The sequence below is a fragment of the Cetorhinus maximus genome, chromosome 4 (assembly GCF_964194155.1).
Source record: "Cetorhinus maximus chromosome 4, sCetMax3.hap1.1, whole genome shotgun sequence".
NCBI classification, from domain to species: Eukaryota; Metazoa; Chordata; class Chondrichthyes; order Lamniformes; family Cetorhinidae; genus Cetorhinus; species Cetorhinus maximus.
Genome location: NC_135882.1, coordinates 6,917,667 through 6,933,220, shown reverse-complemented (window position 1 = coordinate 6,933,220; position 15,554 = coordinate 6,917,667). Strand labels below are relative to the sequence as shown.

The 15,554-nt window shown below is 42.9% G+C and overlaps 1 protein-coding gene across 3 annotated transcripts in view; it reads right to left on the bottom strand.

Annotated features, from left to right (window-relative positions):
• znf407 (zinc finger protein 407) overlaps nucleotides 1–15,554 on the bottom strand; it is a 438,369-nt gene that overhangs the window by 14,166 nt on the left and 408,649 nt on the right. The window lies entirely within an intron of this gene.

Below are 15,554 nucleotides of genomic sequence, written 5' to 3'. Positions count from 1 at the left end.
AATGGAGTATGTATTTGGCGAGGAGCAGAAAATTGCACCCTGTCCCAATTGCACCCTTTATAAATGAAAACACAGTATTTTTGCAAGATCAACATGAATAATATTCAAAAATAAACGCAAAGGCTTTAAAAATTTGACTAAGTAGTCTCCCTCTTCCTGCTGATGCAAGCTTCAACAAATAAGGACATTACCATAGACAAAATTTTACATAGAAACATATAATAAGAATACTGCCTTAAAGTCAGTATTGGTAAGCCAGTCTGCCCCTGTAGCTTCACCTACACCTGAGAAGGTAGTTATGGAAAAGCAAACTTTCCAACCTTAAACAGCCTACGATGTCTCAATTTTTGACAGACCTATACAATCTTGGTTGAGAGCTAACAAAACTATATATACATCTGGCAAGCAGACTGATGTATCTGCCTCAACTTGAGCTTGCTAGTGTGAGTGTATAGAGCACTGTCACTGTTACCGGCCTCCACACAATACGATCACGCATAAATAACACTTATCTTGCCATCAGTGATTGTGAGGCAATGGAGGTACAGAACTTGGAACCCTGAAATTCTGCAAGAGGTACTCATTACAGCCAGTTAATTTACACATTAACCAAAGTGGCAAGGTTCAGATTTGCTAGTATAACCATGAATCGGAAAACTTATGGGATCACTAACTAAAATTTTCCTTTTTTTTCAATTGTTCAAATCTAATTCTTTGGAATTTTAATGGAGTATGTATTTGGCGAGGAGCAGAAAATTGCACCCTGTCCCAATTGCACCCTTTATAAATGAAAACACAGTATTTGCAATGTCACTGCTACATTAGATGGTTATTAATTAGAAGGGCTGCAATGTCCATCTGTAGCAACAATGTTTAACTATTTACTGACAAAGATAAAACAATCTCAGAAGTTAGTGCAGTTGGAAATGTTTGCCTGAAGGTCATTAATGCAATAAGAGGTACTATAAACATGTACCTTCTTTCCTGTGCAATGCCATTAACTGAATCATTAGTGTTCTGAACAACAGTGTTTAGAGCACTCCCAATCCATTTCTGTACTTCTTTAGGAATAATTAAAACTAAAGAGGACAAAGTGAAAATCAAGGTCCAAAAGGAACATGGTAAACCTTGTTGTGTAATTTTAATGGAGTATGTATTTGGCGAGGAGCAGAACATTGCACCCTGTCCCAAACAATGGTTTCAATTTTAAATGAAGATATTGAGATAATCACCCTTACTGCACCTGAAAAAAATACAAGGTGAAGAAATATGAGAAAGACTTGCATCTGAAGTGCTTAACAGCCAATGAAGTATATCTGAAGCCTAGACTCTGTTGTAATGTAGGAAACAAAACAGATAATTTCCACACAGCAAGCTATCACATACAGCAACGTGATAACGACCAGATAGTGATCTGTTTTAGTGATGTTGGTTGAGGATTAAATATTGGCCAGGACACTGGGGACAGGACTCTGCTGCTCCTCTTCGAAATATTGCCATGGGATCTTTTACACCCACTTGAGTGGGGTCTCGGTTTATGTCTCATCCAAAAGATGGCACCTCCAATAGCATAGCACTCTATTGTGGTAATATTACTTTATTTGCTCTTGTTTGAGGCTTCCTGCAGATGATAAAAGGACCTCAGTGTGCTTGATCCTGCCACCTGACCTCAGTCTCAGACAGTGGAGCTTTATTAGCGCTCTTTCAATTTTTATTTTTTTCTGCCACCTAGGTTCATAAAGCATCGTAACATAGGTTTAAATTGAAGGAATAGTGAATTATCTGTGTATAGCAGAAGTACATCAACAGGAACATCCAATTATGAGCAGAACATTTTCTTTAAACAAACATTGCCGATTACATGGAAGTATTGCGATTAAATAAATGTTCCTTTCAAATTAATAGCATGTTAATTAACCAACACACAGTATAATGCAAATATAGATTTTATTTTAATACTTTATGGACACAGGGAGAACTTATTCCACTTTGCTCAAATTGGAAGCCAGAATATATTTCGAATGTTCAGAATTACATAAGAACGTGGAAAATTTATGAAGCAAGAGGCCTTGCTGCATTGTATCTGTGCCAGCCAAAAGCGAGCTATCCAGCCTGTTCCCACTTTCCAGAAAGTGGTTCATAGCCATGTAGGTTACGGCACTTCAAGTGCATATTCAAGTACTTTTTAAATGCAATGAGGGTTTCAGCCAATACCACCGTGTCAGGCAGTGAGTTCCACTACCCTCTGGGTGAAAATATTTCTCCACAAATCCCTCTTAAAGCCTTCTACCAATTACTTTGAATCTATGCCCTTGGTTACTGACCTCTCTGTTAATGGAAATAGGTCCTTCCTAACCACTCTGTCTAGGCCCCTCATCGTTTTGTACACCTCATTTAAATTTCCCCTCAGCCTCCTTTGTTCCAAAGGAAAATTCTCAGCCTATCCAATCTTTCCTCGCAGCTAAAATTTTGCATTCCTAGTAACGTCCTTGTAATTTGCCTCTGTACCCACTCTATGTCAATCACATCCTTCCTCTAATATAGTAACCATAACTGTACTCAGTACTCTAGCTGCAGCCTAACTAGTGTTTTACACAGTTCTAGCATAACCTACCTACTCTTTTATTCTATGCCTTGGCTATAATATATCTTTTTATATACATGGAAGATATATTTAAAGTGCTTAAGATAATTGATGCGATAGGGTGGGGAATAGAGAGAGAGAAGAGGGAGAAAGAGAGACAGAGGGAGAGGGACAGCCTTGTCAATTTGGTAAATTAATTAATGGCCTTAACAGGCCTTTGACAATTCGGTGGGTGCGCAGCCAACTCCGGTGCGCACCTGCCGAACGGAAGATCGGAATGACGCGCGGTGATGTCGGGACGCATGCCCGACGTCACCGTGCATCATTTTACGCATCGGCTTGTGGGGCCTGCCCCCGCACACCAAATAGAAATCCAGCCCCTCTAGTTAGTAGGCCCAGTGGACCAAGATTCGTTTTTAACCAAAATAGGAACAGGAGGAGACTATTTTAGCCCTTCGAACCTGTTCCACAATTCAGTTAGATCATGGGCTGATCAGTGTCTCAACCTGCCTTGATTCCATGGGCAGAAATTTCCACCCATCAGGAGGGTTGTGCAGGGGCAGGCGCGGGTGGGCGGGCGTGAACCCGATTGGTGCCCCGATCGGGGCCACGCAGCCATTTTATGTGACAGTGTCACATGAGCTGAGACATGTTTTAAAAGTTTTTAATTTCTTTACTTCGATGTTTAAAACTTAAACAAATCTGCCTCAGGGAGATTTCTGCGCTCCTTCGCGCGCATGAGCGAAAGAGCGCAGGCCCCGACTCTCCCTCCTCCCCCCACCTGCACAGGTAGCACTGAGCGCTTCCGGGCGTGGGTCACGCTGGGCGGGCCTTAATTGGCCCACCCAAGTAAAATGGCGGCGCAAGGCCGATCGGCTCCATACCCACTCCCGACTGGCCCACCCGATGGGGAGAAAATTCTCCGCCAAGTGGTTGTTTTTGGGAAACAATTATCACAAAAGGTTTAACATTCATCACAGGTCCTCATGGTTAATCTTACAACGTAGTGTATACATTCGGCTGTACAGCACGTGATTTCATAGAATCATTCTGCACAAAAGAAGGCTAGTCAGCCCATCGTGCCTGTGCTGGCTCTTTGAATGAGCTATCCATTTAGCCCCACTCCTCTACTCTTTCCAGTTGCCCTGCAAATCATGCACTTATCCAATTTCCTTTTGAAAGTTACTACTGAATCTGTTTCCACCTCTCTTTCAGGCAGCACGTTCCAGGTCATACTTTGAGATGAAGGGCAGAATTTTCTGCCTGGCGGGCGGGCCTGAGCCAATCTCCGGTGGGCGGGGAGCCGATCCCCGCCGGAGAAGCGGGCCGTGCTGCCATTTTACATGGGCAGGCCAATTAAGGCCCGCCCAACGTGACGTCCGTGTGGGCGGGGGATACCCCAAAAGCGAGAGTGTGCTCTTTCATGTGTGCGCACGAAAAAGCGCACATCTCCCTGAGGCTAAGTGCAGCCTCAGGGAGATCGCTGACACTTTTAAAAACATTAAAAATAGAGAAAAAAAATCCTTAACATGTGCCCCTTAATGTCACATGAGATGGGGCATGTTCATACATTACACTAAAACTTTATTAAACTGTTTAAATCCCTACATGAAACCTCATCCCGCCGATGGATGAGGTTTCATGTTTTATCTATTTGCCGCCGGGGCTCCTGGCCGACCCGCCAACCTTAAGGTTGGACGGGCAGGTCCTTTCATTGTTTCAATGATCCTGTCAATGGCCTCAATTGGCCATTGACATGTCAGCGGGTGCACAGCTGATTTTGCTGAGCCCCCGATTTCCTGAAAATTTAAATGGGGCGCGATGACGTCAGGGGTTCCGCCCGTCATCCCGCGTCATTTTACGTGTCAGCGAGCGGGCCCCGCCCCCTGCTCGCCGACGGCAAAATTCTGCCCCAAGAAATTTCTCCTCATCGCCACTCTGGTTCTTTTTTAGTAATTACCTTAAATCTGTGTCCTCTGGTTACCAACCCTCCTGTTAATGGAAACATTTTCTCCTTATTTGCTCTATCAAAACCTCAGTTTGTAACTCTGCTTTGCAGATCACCTCCATTCAGTCTGCAGGCACGACCCCAAGCTTCCGGTGGCCTGCCACTTTAATTCTCCACCTTGCTCTCACACTGACATCTCTGTCCTCTTGCTTGCTGCAGTGTTTCAATGAAGCTCAATGCAAGCTGGGGGAATAGCACCTCATCTTTCAATTAGGTACTTTACATCCTTTTGGACTCAGTATTGGAGTTCAACAATTTCAGATAATAAACTTGGTAGCACCCCACAGCGCCCCCCAACCATTTTGTGTTTGTTTTTTTTTTGCATTTTGCCGCTCTTAATTTTGTTTTTCATGTTTTTACTTTTGGACACAGCTGTTCATTATTCTACCGTTTACAACCATTCTGGACAAGTCTTTTGTTTCTTTACTACAGCCACGACCACTTCCTTTGCCTTTTGTACCATGAAATCTTCTGTTAGATAATCTTTCGTGCCCTCTACGCTTTCGCAGACCTTCACTTCTGTTCTTCCTCCAACCACTCCACTCTTTCACTTGCACAAAATCTATGCTATTTCCATCTTCCTTCAATTCTGAATAAAGGTCATCAACCTGAAACGTTAACTCTGTTTCTCTCTCCACAGACGCTGTCAAACCTGCTTAGTATTTCCAGCATTTTTATCCCAGTTTGTCTAGTTCTCCCAAACTTAAGTCTTTCAACCCTGGTACCATTCTAGTAAATCTCCTTCCCAAGGTCTTGTGAAATCAAAAATGATTTCAGGATTGTGATGTATCAATTCATTTCTTTGTATGGAATGTACAGTTAGTTTTGTAGTCTGTTCTTGACCTTTCACCTCATCACTGCTGTACTCTGGACCTTTCCCTACCTTGCTTTTCTCCCTCTTTTTTTTATTATTTGTGCATGGGATGGAGGCATTGCTGGCTAGGCCTAATTGCCCTTGTACAGAGGGCATTTTCGAGAGTCAATTGCATGCAGACTAGGTGAGGACAGCATATTTCCTTCCCTAAAGGACATTAGTTTTTACTAATTTATATCCAGATTTTTATTGAATTCAAAGTTCACCATCTGCAGTGGTGGGATTTGAACCCAGGTCCCCGGAGCATTACCCTGGGTCTCGGGAATAATACCCAGTGCCAATACCACTATGCCCACCGCCTCCCCCTATATGAGGGGTGGCTATGGGGGAGATTTGCTCTGGTCACTAGGCCTCTAGTAGGTGCATTATCAGCAGTTAACGCTGTTCCCTCGGTAGTGCTGCCGAGTTGATTGGCCCCCAGTTCTCAGAAAACTGGATTTCTGCCCCTGGGGTCCTTGAACTGAGGGGAAGGCCCACCGCTGGCCGCTGAAGTACCTGAGAATCACTTAATTCTGTGGCCTTCCCCAAACAAGACGACATGGGGTTCTCGCTCTGCAGCTGGTGGGCAAGATACCCATTGCCGGCATTAGATGCTGCTCCTTGTGACTGTATTAAGTATTCGATAATTTACAATTAGTGGCCATTAGCTTTTATTCAGTTAGAATAAAGTATTTTGAATTCTGGCACTACTTAGAAGAGGTGCAGTAAATGAGCAGCACACAAACATCGGGTAAACATTAACTGTAAGATTTTAATTATCAGCTATGCCGTTCGAATACAGTACTACCAGCTGCTGTTAACCAAATAATGGCAGATGCTCATATACATTTAAAGGGAGCTTGCTAGACTGTATCTACAAATTTTTCCTCTCAAAAATGTATGTTTTGCTATCTGTCTTTACATGATTTAAATTTCCAAAATTACTTTTTTGAGGTCCTTCCATCGCATCCGATTCACAGTTTCTCAAGAAACATCGTCCTAAATTGTGCACAGTAGTCTGATAACCACATAGTAATGAATGCTATTAGTCAAAGAGTATTTGTGTGTGGATAGTATTTATTAATACATGGCAATACATTAATAAGAGAGCGAGAGAGAGAGAGAGCACGAGAGAAAGAGAGACTGGCATTCACACCGCATATTGTGTGTGGATATTCCTTTTTGTGAAGGAGGAAGGGAGGAAGAGAGGGAAGGTGAGATGGAGGGGGGAAGAGGTGAGGAAGGGGGAGAGACAACAACAACACAACATGCATTTTAATAGTGCCTTTAACCCAGTAAAACCTTCCAAAGCCCTTCACAGCAGTATTATCAAACAAAAGGAAGAGGAATGGGTAGGAGAAAGAGGAGGTGGAAGGGTAACAGAAGGAGGAAGAAGAGGAGGATGAAGACATTGACTTGTTTTCTCACACCATATGTGAACTCAGAAGGCGGAAATGGAAACTATCACTATAAAATGCACACATTAAGATGCTCTCATTTAATAAAGCAGAACGTTGCTCAGGATCAAAAGCAATCAGGGTTTGTACCAGCTAACTAGCAGGTATTTCATTCATTTTTTTTACTTTAGAAGAGGACTTTTCTTTCCATCATCAGTAAAATTAAATAAATACTAATGAGACTTTGCTACATTGCACCATCGTCTTTTCTGCCATTATTCTTTTGGGAGCAATTGCTTTCATCAGAAAACCACCTCCTGATGAGATTTTCTTTTGGCTGAGGTATCAAATGCTTCTCTTCAGCATCCCTCAGGCATTCATGACCAAGACAGCAAAGGGTCAGTAATGCACTTGTAGAAGTCCCATAATGTGATGCCGAGTGGTCTGTTGATTCTCTTTGTTGCCCCTCCCTAGGGGAAGCAGGTGGACCACTCACTCCGCAATAGTGCAACTGAAATCAACAGCTCATTGACTGCAGGGCAGTCAAACGCAGGATTCCCGATGTGGGAAGGGCAGGAGGCTTGGCGATCCCACAGATGTACCAACCGCCACCACACTGCGCCCTCCCCCCGCAACCGGCCTCCCCAGCCACCACTCCAATATCAAGTCATTGGGACACAAGGTTTCTCAAACAGTAAATCAAGTGATACTTTTTTTAAGCGGTAGAGTGAGCTGATGGGAAGAAAATGTAAAGAAGACACACTGTTTGCTAATTCATTATTCAAATATTTTCAGTTACACTGACAGCAATGTTTGAAAATTAATTTTCGTCACACGCATTTGCTGTGAAATGTAATTAGTGCAAAACATATTTCCTCCATGCAAATTGAAGGGAGTTTTTCATTTTTGCTCTTGACAAATTCTGTCCCTTGTCAACAAACTGGTCGCTCATTTGAGGGCTACCAGTGGGATCTTGCTGTGCGCAAGTCATTGCTTAGTTTTCCTGCCTAACAAGTTAGTGCATTTCAAAATATTTCACTGTAGATGAAGTGTCTGAGAGGTGCAATACAATTCTACATCGTTCTTAATAGGTTCACTTTTCATTATTTATAAATTCAACTATTTACTCCCCAGCGCTTCTTTCTCTTGAAATATTTTAAATCCCTTCTTACTGTCCCCTAAAACATGGATAAGATTTTCACAAATACAGATTATTTATCATTTATACCAACACCACATGATGGTTATGTACTCTTTGTGGGCTACAAAATTTATTCAGCTATCCTGAGGTAAAAATCTGCCCAGAACTATTTTTCCACAAGGTACCGAAAGCTGTAAAATAATCTAAAGAACAGCTGTGTGTGGCACTCAGCACCAGCGAGCGCTATCTGTAACCATAGTAACTCATGCCTAAACACTGCCCAACTTCACAGCAATTCACTCGGTGCAAGAAAAGAGGCCAGCACCACAGTCAAAGTCTCACCAACTGAATAGTAAGTTTACGTTTTTTTTCAAACAGAATATCATGAAAATGGAACACAAGAAGGGTTAACCTATGAAGACAGGCTTGATTTCCCTTGGGTGTAGATTATAGGGTGATCTAATTGAGGTGTTTAAGATGATTAAAGGAGCTAATAGGATAGGTAGAGAGATGGGTAGAGAGTGAGAGCCGATTTCTCATGGTGGAGGGAATCCAATACAAGGAGATATGACCTGGGCCTGAATCTTGCGCCTGTCAGGCGCGTGCGATCGGTGGGCCTGGAAGCGGACGTGATATGCACTTCCAGTCTTGATCCGCCCACAACCACAATTTCACACTGGGTGGCCAATTAACTAGTAGCCAGTGTGAAACGCACGCTGAGAAAGGCTCAGCGCTGCTGGCGGGTTCGAGAAGAGGGCGGGTGCCAAGTAAAGTGAGGGTGTGGGTGGGTGACCCCTGAAGGCTGACAGCTGCTGCAGAGCCGCCTCAGGGAGCTGCAGTATTGTAAAAAATAAATGAGATCAATAAACTGCTGCAAACTGTGTCAATACTGCAAATTCAAGCACTTGGCAGAAGACTACAAAACACGTCATCCCTCCCGTCTTCTTTCATTTTGTTTACTCCCGGACATTTTATCCCGCCCTGGATGGAGTTTGTAGCAAAAACGGGAGGGCTGCTTAACCAATCTTATGGTTGGTGGACGGGCCATGTAAAATTGCTGACAACTGGCTCCTTAATGGGCTTAATTGCCCGCTTAATTGTCGGCAGGTGTGCTTCTGACTCCCGCGCGTGCCCGCCGACTGTGATGCTGCTTGCGAGTGTGATGGTGTCGGGACACAAGCCCGACATCTTCTCGCGCGATTTCAAGCAACTCCAGGTCAGGCGCGTGCCCACACGGTCAGTGTAAAGTTCTGGCCCTTAAAATTAAAACTTGGTCGTTCAGAAGTGACTTCAGGAAGCACTTCACACAAAAGGATGGTAGAAATCTGGAACTCCCTCCCACAAAAAGCTGTTCAGACCAGGGTGGGGGGAGTGTGGGATGGGGTGTGGGTGATGGTGAATTGAAAATTTACAAACCAATAGATTTTGGTTAGGCAAGGGTATTAAGGGTTATGGAGTCAAGGCAGGTACATGGAGTTAGGATACTGATCAGCAATGATCGAATTGAACAGTGGGACAAGCTCGATGGACTGAATTGGCCTGTTCCAACTAAATATATTGAACACTCGGCATCATGTACAGGAATTTGTTGAATTGTATTTATTGTGCGCTCACAGTGGAGATATGGATGATTCACGGGCATCAACGCAGTCTCCTTTACACATATTTAATAACTTTCTATGCTCAATCCTGCACATATTATCACATTGGAATGACTTATTGTCACTTTAGACCCATGTTGCCCTTTGAGCCATGAAACTGAAAGAAACAATGGGCATCTATTATGGCATCCACAGCAAATGCAGAGTTCCAATTCTTACAAAGAACATCAATGCGACTTCTTACCTGAACGTTTCTATACTCCAATACATAATAAATACAAACATCTGCCTTTCTCAAGCAGGTTTACACTTCCCCTACGCTGACTACAAATGACATTCATAACAGCACTGGAACTAAAAAGAAAACTAAAAACAAAAGCTAAAAAAAAATTCAAAATAAGAACAGAAAATGCCAGACAAGCACAATAGGATGGTCAGCATCCGAAAGACAAAGTTAGGTCAACATCTTGGGTGAGACACTTCATCAGAGTGCCTTGATGGAAGGTCATGAGTGGAATGGCAATTGTTTCTTTTTCTTCAGATGGTGAATGGCTCAATATTAACTTTCAGTCTCTTCTGGTTTTTCAGATTTGGAACAAGCCTCACTCTTCACTGCAACTGACCAACACATCTATAAACATATCTTAAGTACTAGGTTACTGACAAATTCACAAAAGAACAACCTTCCATGCTGTGGCCTGGTTTTCCCTTTCAATTTTTCTCCCCAGTCCTCCTCCATTAACTGCTTGTTGGGAATGGGTGTGGTTTCTCTCTAGTCTCTTATTCATGCATTAGTCTTGACAATGGTGCTGGCAAACTATTCCACTATTACAGCCAAACCCAATCAGTCAATGCCCATTCGCACCCTTCTAACTGGCGAGTCATTGGATGGAGATCAGGAACAGGAACCCTGGCCATTTCCTCCTCCCTAACCAAAGGGCACCGCGGCCTATTTTGGCATCTCTACTGCTTCCCTGTTGAAATCGGCAAGTGCGACCCATGTTCAAACTGGATATCCTTGCTATCATATGCCTTATCTGCTCAATGAATAAGCTTTCTGAATCATGAGGAGAGCCCCAGGGTGACATCTGAACCAAATGGTCACACTGTCACCAATTCCACTTGAGAAGTTACAGCACAGCTAGAATTAAAGGATCTAGCACAGAAATCAGGACAGCAGTTTAGAAACTCATTTCTTCTCACTACAAAACATAGAGGAGAAAGCACAGAATGTGTTAATTATTTTTAAGTATTACAAACTCTTTTCTATATATATTAATGACCCTGATTTGAGAATGCAGGCCATAATTTCTTAGTTTGCAGATGACGCAAAAATCAGAAAGGTTATAAAGAGTGAGAACGATAGTAACAAACAGTAGGAGAACATAGGCTGATGAAATGAACAGAAGTATGGCAGATGAAATTTATTGCAGATAAGTGATAATTGATACACTTTGGTGTGTAGAATGAAGAGAGGCAATACAAGCTAAGGATACAATTTTAAAGGGGAAGTGAGAGATCTGTGGATGTTTGTGCATAAATCTTTGAGGTGGCAAGACAAATTGAGGAGGCTGTTAAAAAACATGGAATCCTTGGCTTTATTAATTGAGGAATAGAGTATAAAAGGAAGCAAGGAAGTTTTGCTAAACCTCTATTAGACAGCGATTAGGCTACAGCTGGAGTATTGCGTTCACTTCTGAGCGCCACAATTTAGAATGGATGTTAAGACCTTGGATTTTACTAGATTTTTTAACTAACCTTTACTAGGTTGGTGCCAAGGATGAAGGGACAACAGTTACATGGCGAGACTGGAGAAGCTGGGGTTTTCTCCTTACAGCAGAAAAGGTTAAGAGGAGATTTGATAAAGGCGTTCAAAATCATGAATGGTTCTGATAGAATAAATAAAAAAGAACTGTTTCCAGTGGCAGGAGGGCTGGTTAATCGATGGGACAGGTTTAAGGTGATCGGTAAAAGAGCCAGACGCGACATGAGGAAACTTGCATTTTTATTCTGAGAGTTGTTCTGATCTGGAAAGCGCTGCCTTAAAGGATGGTGGTAGCAGATTCAATAGTAAAAATAGTCAAAAGAGAATTGGATAAAAACTTGAAGAGAAAATAATTATAAGGTTGTGGTCCAAGAGCAAGGGGAGTGGAACTAATTGGATAGCTCTAGCAAAGAGCCAGCACAGACACAATAGGCCAAAAGGCCTCCTTTGGTGCTATATCATTCTATGATTAGTTTTATTACAGCTTATACATGAGAGTTGCTTTGTTCCACAATGGGGGCTGTGCCTTCAGCTGTCTAGGCATTAAATTCTGCAACTCTCTCTCTATACCTCTCCTCTCTTCTTCTTTAAGGTGTTCCTTGAAGCCTACCTCCCTAACCAGGTCATCTCTCTTAATAACTCCTTTTGTGGCTCCAGTGAAAAGCCAATTGGGACATTTTACCACCTTAAGAGGTGCTATATAAATGCAAGCTGTTGCTAAAACAAGGATTTTATGACTCCCTTTTTGCAGCTTTCGGCAAAGAGCCTATAAATATTGCAATAACTACATGAACAATGCATTTTAGTATCTTCACATCAAAGCTTAACAAGACTGTGGTTTTAAAGAGGTGATCTCATTGAAATGTGCAAGATTCTGAAGGGACTGGACAGGGTAGATGCTGAGAGATTGTTTCCGCTGCGCTGATTAGTAATCAGAAGATTGCAGGTTGAGGCACAAGAGTCTGCCTGGCCGAGTTGGGTGAGTGGCACTGAATTGAGAGATTATCAAAGTGACTGACAATCAGATCATTAGAGATTTGATTTGCCGAATTTTCAGATATTCATATACAGACATTTCTGTGAAGTCTTTGTATACATTTTGATTTCATGGTCTTGAGGGAGGAGTACATTTATATCTTCAGGTGCAACTGGTTCTCAGGCACCTGTGTCCAAATAAGGTGACCTCACTCTATAAAGTCAAATGTGATCAAATGATAAAATTGACAGATAAAGAAAGAACTTTTGTGACCTCAGGGCACCCCAAAATGCTTTACAGCTAATGAAGTAGTTTTGAGGTGCAATCACTATTGTAATGTAGGAAATGTGACAGGCAATTTGTGCATAGCAAGCTCCCATGAGCAGCTGATCCCATCGGAGATGTTGGCCAAGGGATTACTGTTGTCCAGGACATCAGACAGAACCCGCTGATCTTCTTCCAAATGGTGACATGGGGTTTATTTTTCACTCAAGGTGCCAGATGACCCCTGGTTTAACATCTCGACTGGAATACAGATCCTCAACTCTAGCCAGCGAGTGGGGTTTTATGACCAAATAATAAACTCAAATAAGCAGCTGGTCAATTTTCTCACGGCTGACAATGTATTTAAGAAGTAGGAAGAAACAAAAGGTCTAATTTGAGCACTCCTGCACTCGATTAATAACTACTGTATTAACGCTTTCCTTCTTCAGTGGTGGGATGAGTAAAGTGCACTAAGATCGATAGAAGGCTAAAACAAATAGGCAGATATTCCATAATGGCTCTGCAAGTAGCAGAATCTAATCATTGCCCCAAGACATTCAATGGCGTTACCATCACTGAATCCCCACTATAAACATCCTGGGGGGTTATCATTAACCAGAAACCGAACTGGTCCAACCATAATAAATACTGTGGCTACAAGAGCAGGTCAGAGGCGAGTAACTCACCTCCCGACTCCCCAAAGCCTGCCTATGATCTACAAGACACAAGTCAGGAGTGTGATGGAATACTCTCCATTTGCCTGAATCAGTGCAGTTCCAACAACACTCAAGAAGTTTGACGCCATCCAGGACAAAGCAGCCTGCTTGATTGGCACCACATCCACAAACATTCGCTCCTTCCACCATCGATGTACAGTGGCAGCAGTGTGTACCATCTACAAGTTGCACTGCAGGAACACACCAAGCCTCCTTAGACAGCACCTTCCAAACCCACAACCGCTACCATCTAGATGGACAAGGACGGCAGGCTGATGGGAACACCACCACCAGGAAGTTCCCCTCCAACCCACTCATCGCCCTGACTTGGAAATATATCACCGTTCCCGGGTCAAAATCCTGGAACTCCCTCCCTAACAGCACTGTGGATGTACCTACACCACATGGACTACAGCAGTTCAAGAAGGCAGCTCACCACCACCTTCTCAAGGGCAATGAGAGATGCCTAGTGAGCAAAGCCCTCATCCTGTGAAAGAATAAATATATATACATATATTCTAAGTTAAAGAAATGCTGGGAGTTGAGGATGAACCAGGCAGTTGAAAATTGTCTAATCAGATATTGAAAAGCATGCTCACGCTCCAATTGGCTGTGGGAAGGCATGGCAATGAGAGAATGGACATGTGAGGGACCAATGGGAGAGCATGGAAGGTGGCGGGGGGTGCAATTAGAGGGAGATCATGTGATGAAACCTCCAGGCTTACTTCCTGCCAGATTTGGCAACTCACAAGTTGTATAGGGAATTAGCATCAGACTTTTTAAAAAAGAGAAGTTGAATAGGTAATGAAAACAGAACATTTTGGAAATGAGCAGCAGACAATCAGCTTCCAGAGCGGAAAACTAAATTAGCATTTCAGATATGATCCTTCACCACAACCTTATTTCCTGTCTGTCTCCAGAAATTACATCTATGAAAAAAAAAATTCAGAACATAGCCATTTTGTGGGCTTTCTTTTTTATCTCTATTCTAAATACTTGATTTAAAAGTTTAACTATACCAAATATGACTTCAGTGAAATTGCTTCATTTTATTAGGCCTTATACAAAAGCAAAAAGTAGCACTGGCCTTTCATAATTATTATTCTACTCGAGTGCTCAAAATAGCTTTCAGCATGTCAGAAGCAGTTTGAGACAGAGTGGAGATTATAAAAGGTAGATTACTCACCTTTAGGTAAGTAATCAATCTTAAAATAAATGTATCCACCACATGCCATTGGTATATTAGAAAACCTAATGGGAAGAATCAGAAATGGTGTCTGACTTATTTTGCTGCTGTTATTATCGCGTGCTCCTTTGGTCTTTCCTGTAGCAAGTGAGCTGCCCCCTTTCCTACTTTACCTATGATCTGTATTGGGTCCTGGCATTAAAGCAGGCAAACTGTCCCGCTCTCAGGAATTGCCTGAGCTTCTGTGATGAGCAGTGGTGAGAGTCAATTCTCATCCTTCCACTCTGCATGTCTAGGAATGCACAGGCCATAGCCGATACAGGGTTATATCAAAAAAATGTACAGAACCCCTTTTTTTTAATTCATTCAAGGGATGTGGGCTTTGCTGGCTAAGCCTGCATTTATTGCCCATCCCTAATTGCCCTCAAGAAAGTGGTGGTGAGCTGCCTTCTTGAACTGCTGCAGTCTATGTGGTGTAGTTACATCCACAGTGCAGTTAGGGAGGGAGTTCCAGGATTTTGACCCAGCGACAGTGAAGGAACGGTGATATATTTCCAAGTCAGGATGGTGAGTGACTTGGAGGGGAACTTGCAGGTGGTGGTGTTCCCATGTGTCTGCTGCCCTTGTCTTTCTAGATGGTAGTGGTCGTGGGTTTGGAAGGTGCTGTCTAAGGAGCTTCTGCAGTGCATCTTGTAGATGGTACACACTGCTGCTACTGTGCATTGGTGCTGGAGGGAGTGAATGTTTGTGGATGTGGTGCCAACCAAGCAGGCTGCATTGTCCTGGACGGTGTCAAGCTTCTTGAGTGTTGTTGGAGCTGCACTCATCTAGGCAAAGGTAGAGTATTCCATCACACTCCTGACTTGTGCCTTGTAGATGGTGGATAGGCTTTGGGGAGTCAGGAGGTGAGTTACCCAAGCAGAATTCCCAGCCTCTGACCTGCTCTTGTAGCCACAGTATTTATATGGCTGGTCCAGTTGTGTCTGGTCAATGATAACCCCAGGATGTTGATAGTGGGGGATTCAGCAATGGAAATGCTATTGAACATCAAGGGGCGATGATG